This window comes from Pipistrellus kuhlii, unplaced genomic scaffold (assembly GCF_014108245.1).
Source record: "Pipistrellus kuhlii isolate mPipKuh1 unplaced genomic scaffold, mPipKuh1.p scaffold_m20_p_23, whole genome shotgun sequence".
Taxonomy (NCBI): Eukaryota; Metazoa; Chordata; class Mammalia; order Chiroptera; family Vespertilionidae; genus Pipistrellus; species Pipistrellus kuhlii.
Window position 1 is genome coordinate 2,997,634 of NW_023425522.1, and position 8,059 is coordinate 3,005,692.

Below are 8,059 nucleotides of genomic sequence, written 5' to 3' on the forward strand. Positions count from 1 at the left end.
CTTCCACCTCTAAGCAGTACTATGGAGCAGCGAGTCGAGAATGCCACCTGCCAGGTAAGGAACAGTGAGCAGGTGAGTGGTAAGGAGTGAGGGGTCCTGGACTGAGAGAGGGTATAGGCCAGGCTGAGGAACTGTCCCCCCACCCCATCCCCACCCAGTGCATGAATATCATGCACTGGGTCTCTAATTTACTATAAAATCTATAGTAATCGAAGTAGTGTGGTTTTGATACAAGGGAAAAATATGGGTTGGTGAAACAGAATAGAGTCCAGGAATAGACCCAAAGATGCTCAATGATTTTAGTAAAATTACCAATATATTTCATTGGGAAAAGATAACCTTTTCAATAAATGGTGCTGGAACAAGTAGCTAGCTATCCATATGCCAGTTAATAGGTAGATTGTTAGACAGATAAATATGTGTCAACCCTTACTACAAGTACACTTAAAAAGGAACTCAAAATGAAAGAGCTAAAACTTCAGAAAAAAATAGGAGAATATCTTTGTGGGGGAAAAAATTACATAAGAAAATGCACAGATAAGCTGGACTTCACCATTTAAAACCTTTGCTCTTCAAGACACTATTAGAGTTTTGTGTCCATTGGTTGTACTTACCGTATTTTTCGGACCATAAGATGCACTTTTTTCCCCCCAGAAGTGGGGGGAAAAAGTCCCTGTGTCTTATGGTCCAAATATAGCCTACACATATATTTTTAAAAAAAAGTTTTTTTACTTGCCCGGCTCTGTGTGGTCTCTGTGTGCTTGCCCGGCTCTAAAATGGTTCTAAATGCTGCTGTTTACTTTACAGGGTTGATTACATGTGTTTATGACTGTGATGTTGGGTTTTAATGCACATAAAATATTTTAGGACACTATTTGTTTCAGAATCTTTTTTTCTTCATTTCCCTTCTGGAAAAACTGGTGCGTCTTATGGTCCGGAGCGTCTTATGGTCCGAAAAATATGGTATATGCATGTATACAAGTCCTTCGGTTGATCTATTATCTCCTCCAGATCTTCCTCCCCTCCCCACTGTTATTTGACAGTCTGCCTGTTGCTTTACTTTCTCTATATCTGTCTCTTGGTTCATCAGTTTATAATGATCTTTATCATCCACCAATGAGTGAGGTCATGTGGTGTTTCTCCTTCATTGATTGGCTTATATCACTCAGCATGATGTTCTCCAATTCCATCCAGGTTGCTGCAAATGATGAGAATTCCTTCTTTTTTATGGCAGCATAGTATTCCATTGTGTAGATGTACCATAGTTTTTGGACACAAAACTCTGGGGAGGAAGGGGATGTGTGGCAGGGAGGGAGTGGGGCAAAAAAAAATTAATAAAATATGTAAAAATAAATAAATAAATAAATAAATAAATAAATAAATAAATAAGAAAAAAAAGACATTATTAGAAAATAGGAAGGCAAACCACAGGCTAGCTTTTTTAGTTCAATTTGGACATTCAGGTGTTTCTGAGAGGAATGTAAATAGCTGGCTTTGGAAAAGAGTCCGTTTCTTATAAAGTTAAACATATACTTATCAGTCCAGCCATTCCTCTCCTAGTAATCTTCCCAGGAGAAAAAAACAAAAACAAAAACAAAACATATCTACACAAAAATCTATGAATGTCTAAAACAGCTTTATTTATAATAGCCCAAAGCTGGAAATAGCCAAATGGCTCATCCACTGGTGAATGGATGAACAAAGTGAGAGAATGATACCTACTTTAGAGTAGGACAAATCTGAGGTGTATTCCACACCATTCCCCTGAGGTCCTCAGTAGGACAAAGCCCCAATTGCATAGAAGCCCAGATAAAGCATGTGCACTTAGACTCTTACCTCATGATCTAAGGGAAATTCAGCCCAAGACAGTTCTACTTGGTAGGGAGCTACGATTTGGTTTCAAAGCCGTTTTCATCTCTATCCTTAATGGAAATTTTGTGGTTAGGATTCTCCAAAAACTTTTCATTTTCTGATTTTATTTGTTACTAGAGTCCTGGTGCACAAAATTCATGCAAGGGGCTCAGCCCTTGTAACCCCTCACAGCCCTGGTTTTGTCCAGAAGGTTGTCTGGAAGGTCATTTGGCTGTCTGGTCTAATTCTCATACTAGCTCTTTATTATATAGGATTTTATTTTTATTTCTAGCTACAGTTGACATTCAATATTATTCTATATTATAATGGATGCTGGATTTTGTGAAATGCTTTTCCTGAATCTATTCCTATGATCATATGATTTTTATCCTTCATTTTTTGAAACTTTTTGAATCCTGATTTATCTTTGTATTTTTCAAGTCAAAATTGTATGAATTACCCATTATTTAGATACCAAAATTAAAAGGGCAAGCAAAGGATGTATAGATGATCTATTTTTTTAAAAATCTGAACAGAATTTATCATACAAGCTTGTTAAAGAGAATGGTAAAAACTGACTGTTCTGTATTATGGAATCAGAACATCAAGTTATTCTTCAGTAGTCAGTAACTCTTCTAACTAATTCTGCAATAAAACAAATCCAGTTATGCAGAAACAAGAATAAAGAATGTCCCTTTCTGAACCTCCATGCCTCCATTTGATAAGACTGATTTCATATCTAGTTTATTTATAACATTCAGTTCAGTTCTCCCACTGCAAATAATACATGTGGTCATTAATGGTGGTTGGTGAGGTGAAATTAATTTCTCTTAGGATACTTCAACATAACCCAAATATTAAAAAGCTATTAAAGATTCATGGAGATACTGTAAACCACTACCTAGGAAACATAATTTATCTATGTGCATAATAGTTTTAAACATACTAGAGGCCTGGTGCGCAAAATGCCTCTAGTATGTTATGCATCCTCTCCAATCTGGGACCCCTCGAGAGATGTCCAACTGCCTATTTAGGCCTGATCCTGGCCTAAATAGGCTGATCCTGGCCTAAATAGGCAATCAGACATCCCTCTAACAATCCAGGACTGCTGGCTCCCAACTGCTCTCCTGCCTGCCTTCCTGATTGCCCCTAACCACTTCTGCCTACCAGCCTGATCACCCCCTAACCACTCCCATGTCAGCCTGATTGATGTCTAACCAGTTTGCCCCAACTTCCCTTTTCTGCTGGCCTGGTCACCCCTGACTGCCCTTCCCTGCAGGGTTGATCACCTCAAACTGCTTTCCCTTGCAGGCCTGGTCCCCCTCAACTGCCATCCTTTACAGGCTTGGTGCCTCCCAACTGCCCTCCCCTGCTTGTGGTGGCCATCTTGTGTCCACATAGGGGCAGGATCTTTGACCACATGAGGGCAGCCATCTTGTGTGTTGGAGTGATTGTCAATCTGCATATTACTCTTTTTATTAGATAGGATAGAGGCCTGGTGCATGGGTGGGGGTCAGCTGGTTTGCCCTGAAAGCATACTGTATCAGGATAGAGGTTCCCTTGGGGCATGGGGTGGCCTGAGCAAGGGGCCTGTGGTGGTTTGCAGGCCAGCCATGCCCCCTGGCAACCCAAGCAGAGGCCCTGGTATCTGGAATTTATTTACCTTCTACAATTGAAATTTTGTAGCCTTCAGTGGAGGCCTGGGCCAGCCATGATGTGCAGAAATCTTTGCTTCCTCCATTTCCAGGGGCAACCCTAAACTCCCGCTCTTTCCAGCTCCATGGCTATCGCCATTTCTGTTTGGATTTGTTTGCCTTCTATAATTGAAAATTTGTAGTCTTGAGTGGAGGCTTACGCCAGGAAAGGCAGGCGGAAAGCTTGGCTTCCTCCATTGCCTGGGAAACCAAGCCTCCCTTCTGCTCTCTGTGGCTGTAGCCATCTTGGTTGGGTTTATTTGCATATTCACTCTGATTGGCTGGTGGGCTTGGCTGGTGGGTGTGGCTGGTGGGCATGTCTAGTGGGTGTAGTGGAGTGATAGTTAATTTGCATAGGATTTTTAAACATAAAATCTCAGTCAAAAACAATGATAATGTTGCACACTTTGTGTTTGTTCATGTAGTATATTCCTATAACTCATTTGGAGTTTTAATACCATGTAAACACCACACTTCTAATAAAGTACACAAATCCATCCAATTCTTTTTTTAAAAATCTAAACATCTTTTTAGACCTTGAATTTGAAATTTAAGGACTTTGTGTTTTAAATACTGGGAAGATTAGGTGTGAAACACAGTAAACACATCTTGTAGGCAGGACTGGGCATACTTTTGTAAGAACCCTCAGAACAACTCAACATTACAAACTGAGAGTGACACATTTATTATTTGGCCAAACAAAATTCAAATGACTTTTCAGGAGTCAAATGTACCCCAAGACATACATAAGAAATGAGTATAACTGTGGCAGCTAAAGAAATCTACTACTCTGTAATAAATGCTATTATTCAATGATGCTGTACACTTTGATAGTACACTATGATTTGTTTTCTTCCAACCATCACGGAGCACAGGAAAGTGAAACTTCAGACTATCTTGTTAGAATAGGATATATGTTGACCTCTGAAAAATAGGGTTTTCCACTGAAGAAAAAGAGCCATACAAATCAAATTAATTGACTTCCAATGGTTTACTTCCCAGGGTGAATAGGTGAGATTAATTTAAGCACAATTTAATTTAGGCAGTTTTTCATACATAGGAATATGATCATACTTAAGTCACATTAATAATTAAACCAACATATACATAATTAGCAATATTCTATGTAATATGAAGTTTTAACAACTTGTTCTCTATTTTAAAAATATATATATTTTATTGATTTTTAACAGAGAAGAAGGGAGAGAGATAGAGAGCTAGAAACGTCAATGACAGAGAAACTTCGGCCAGCTGCCTCCTGCACACCCCCTACCGGGGATGTGCCTGCAACCAATGTACATGCCCTTGACCGGAATCGAACCTGGGACCTTTCAGTCTGCAGACTGATGCTCTATCACTGAGCCAAACCAGCTTCGGCTTGTTCTCTATTCAGTTAATGTGTTGCTTGGTTTAAAAAAACAAAAACAAAAAAACTCAACTTTATTTTACAATGTACTTTACATTTTCAAGTGTGTTCTGTAATTATCTCATCAAAGCAGGTACAGTTCTCTGGATTCTAAAAGCCAAACTCTGTTATCTGTTTAAATTCATAACTACCTCTGCCATCCAGATGCAGGTAGTACTCATGGTGTTTCCAAAGTCCCTTCCTGTGTGACAGAGTAAATGGGATGCCAGCCTCTGGACAATGATTGCAGATGGAGCCTTCATGTCCCCATTCCCCGAGTGTGTGCACTCATCCAAAACGACAAACTGGGATTTATGATGAAATAATCTTGCCACAGCCATTCTTTACTTCTCTCCACCACTGAGTACATCCATCCAATCCTGAACACCATCCCAGCCTCCTTTGTGTTCAAGGATATACTCCAACTGGACATTATCTAGGTATTCCTTCTATATTAGGGCAGATGTCTCCTTCTTTTTTGGTCTCACTTGATCTCAAAGTGTTCCATGGGTCATTTAAGGTCTCTGAGGAACATAAAATAACTTTGCTCTTTCAACATTAGGTAGATGTCCTTCAAAAAGAGGCCACAATTCTCCAACAACACAGAAAAGTGAATTCTTCCCATAGCCATTTGGACCACAAATTAGAATGTTGGCACCAGATTGAACTTCAAAATTAAGGTCTTGGATCAAGATATCTCCATTTGGCATTGTGAAAGAAATATGATCAACATTTTATGTTATCAGCATTGATAATTTCTCCAGCTCCAGATATCAAGGGAATGATTTATGCTCTTTCAATACCCCTTTCTTTTTGCAAGATCATCATGCGTTCATATTTTCCATTATTTAAATCCTTTAGCACTTGCATTAATTCTGAAATCTAAGAGTAAAACCAGCCAATCTAGTCATTTCAAGGCCAGCCAAACTATTCAACCCAGAACTTGGGACATTCGTGAAAGCACCCTTCCACTTTGGTAGTAGTCCTCCAGAAGTTCTAGAAGTGGCCAGGGTGAGACAAATCTAGGAAAGGGCAGCTGACAACACGCAACCAATTACCGAGGCAGGAGATTTGTCAGTTATATTATCAAGAAACCCATAAGAAACCGAAACAAAATGAAGTTATGTAAGCTTTCTTCAGTTTTTGGAAGACAGTGTGGATTCTCTGCTTTTCTCTTTTATTCCCATCATAAAAGGCAATTTCTTCACTATTTGTGATGAGCTGGGAATTAACATAGCTATACTCTCCTTCATACTTTTGCTCAGTTACTGTCATCTTACCAAGAAGTCTTTTAGGTCGAGTTAAGAATAACCCAGAAACAAGCAAGTAGGCCATCATGCTCGCTGGGTCCCAAACTCCTATTGCACTCATAACTTGAAGATATACAAAACTCTCTCTAAAAATGGCTTACTAAGATTTAAATACAGATCAACTACACTGTCATAAAACTTTTCTACACCTTGTGTAAGCATCTGGTCTGGATTAGATATTTTGGTGTCCAGATTTTCTATTTTATAATACATGAACACTTGGAGATATTCCTCGCAGAGGCATTTAGTTAGTTTTACTGGGAAGCACAATGTGAGCTCATTTAACCCAAATTCCAAGAAGCTTTTATACAGAAAGATGTGAGGCATGGCAGCCATAAAGTTGAATAAATATCTCTTGAAATCTTTTCTGCTATGACCAATGAAACCACTTTCAATGAGTGTCCCATTTTGAATCATTGAAACATCACAATATGTTTGAGACACCAGCATAACTGCAATGATTATCAAGTAACCCTTACCTTACAAAATGTTCTAAAGAGCATGATTTTCAGAATTCTTGAAAACCTTGAGAAAAACACCTCGTACTCCATAGCTCATTCTTTTTTCCCTTCTTTCTCATTTTTTCCATAATGGTGGCTCTCCATTTTTCTTACTGTACAGGTGGAGAGTGAGATGCAGCTTGTGGAGCAAGCAGAGCAGCAGGAACACAGCCCTGCCAGGAAGGAGTTTCCCACCTGCTGAAGACCATCCATTCACGAGTGACCCTTCATTTTTTAATGCAGAATAGAACATTAATCTATTTGTTGGTGTTGAAAAATCCTTACATCTAATGAATAAATCTCAATAGAATATGGTGTATAATTTTTAAATGTATTGCTGAATTTGTTTGACTATATCTTTATTATTTTTTTAATCATCACAAGATGATGTTTTTTAATTGATTAGAAAGAAAGGAGAGGAGGGGGGAAGAGAGAGGAACATCAATGTGAGAGAGAAACATCAATATGTTGCCTATCACTCATGCTCCAACTGGGAATGAAACTGTCAACCTAAGTATGTGCCCTGAACTGGAATTGAACTCGTGACCCTTTGGTGCACAGGATAATGCTCCAACCAAGTGATCCACACTGGCCAAGGCTGTTTTCACTAATATTTTGTTGAAGATTTTTACATGTATGTTCATTAGATATATTTCTTTAAGTGTTCATATGGTTTTGGAATCATAATGCTGTTCTTGTAAAACGAATTTGGAATCATAATGCTGTTCTTGTAAAATGAATTCTTCTTGAATAGTAAAGAATAGATGTTAGTTTTTCTTTAATTGTTTGTTAAAATTTACCTGTGAAGCCATCTGATCCACAACTTTTGTGTTTGTTGAGAATTTTTTGATCACTGCTTTGATTTTTTTGGATGTAATTTGTCGGTTCCCATTTTCTGATTCCTCCTGATTCAGTCTCAGGAGCTTGAATGTTTTTAGGAATGTTTTTCAGATTGTCCAAGAATTTTCTTATAATTCTTTGTATTTTGTGGTATCAGTTATTACTTTTCCTTCATTTTTGGTTTTATTTATTGGGGTCCTCTATCCCTTTTTCTATATGAGTCTGATTAAAGTTTAACAATTATTTTTGGGTCTTTTCAAAAACACTGCTCTTGGTTTCATTAATTTTTTTTTAGATTTTATTCATTTATTTCTGCTCTGATCTGTCCCTCCCCTTCCCCTTCTTCTACTCACTTTGGACTTTGTATGTTGCTGTTTTCCAGTTCTTTTAGGTGAGAGGTTAGATGTGAGTTTAAGATTGTTCTTTTTTCTTAAGATAGGCCTGTATTGCTATGAACTT

The 8,059-nt window shown here is 38.3% G+C and overlaps 1 pseudogene; it reads right to left on the reverse strand.

Moving 5' to 3' along the window:
* Positions 1-4,971: 4,971 nt before the first annotated feature.
* Positions 4,972-6,925, reverse strand: LOC118726813 (annotated as a pseudogene).
* Positions 6,926-8,059: the final 1,134 nt, after the last annotated feature.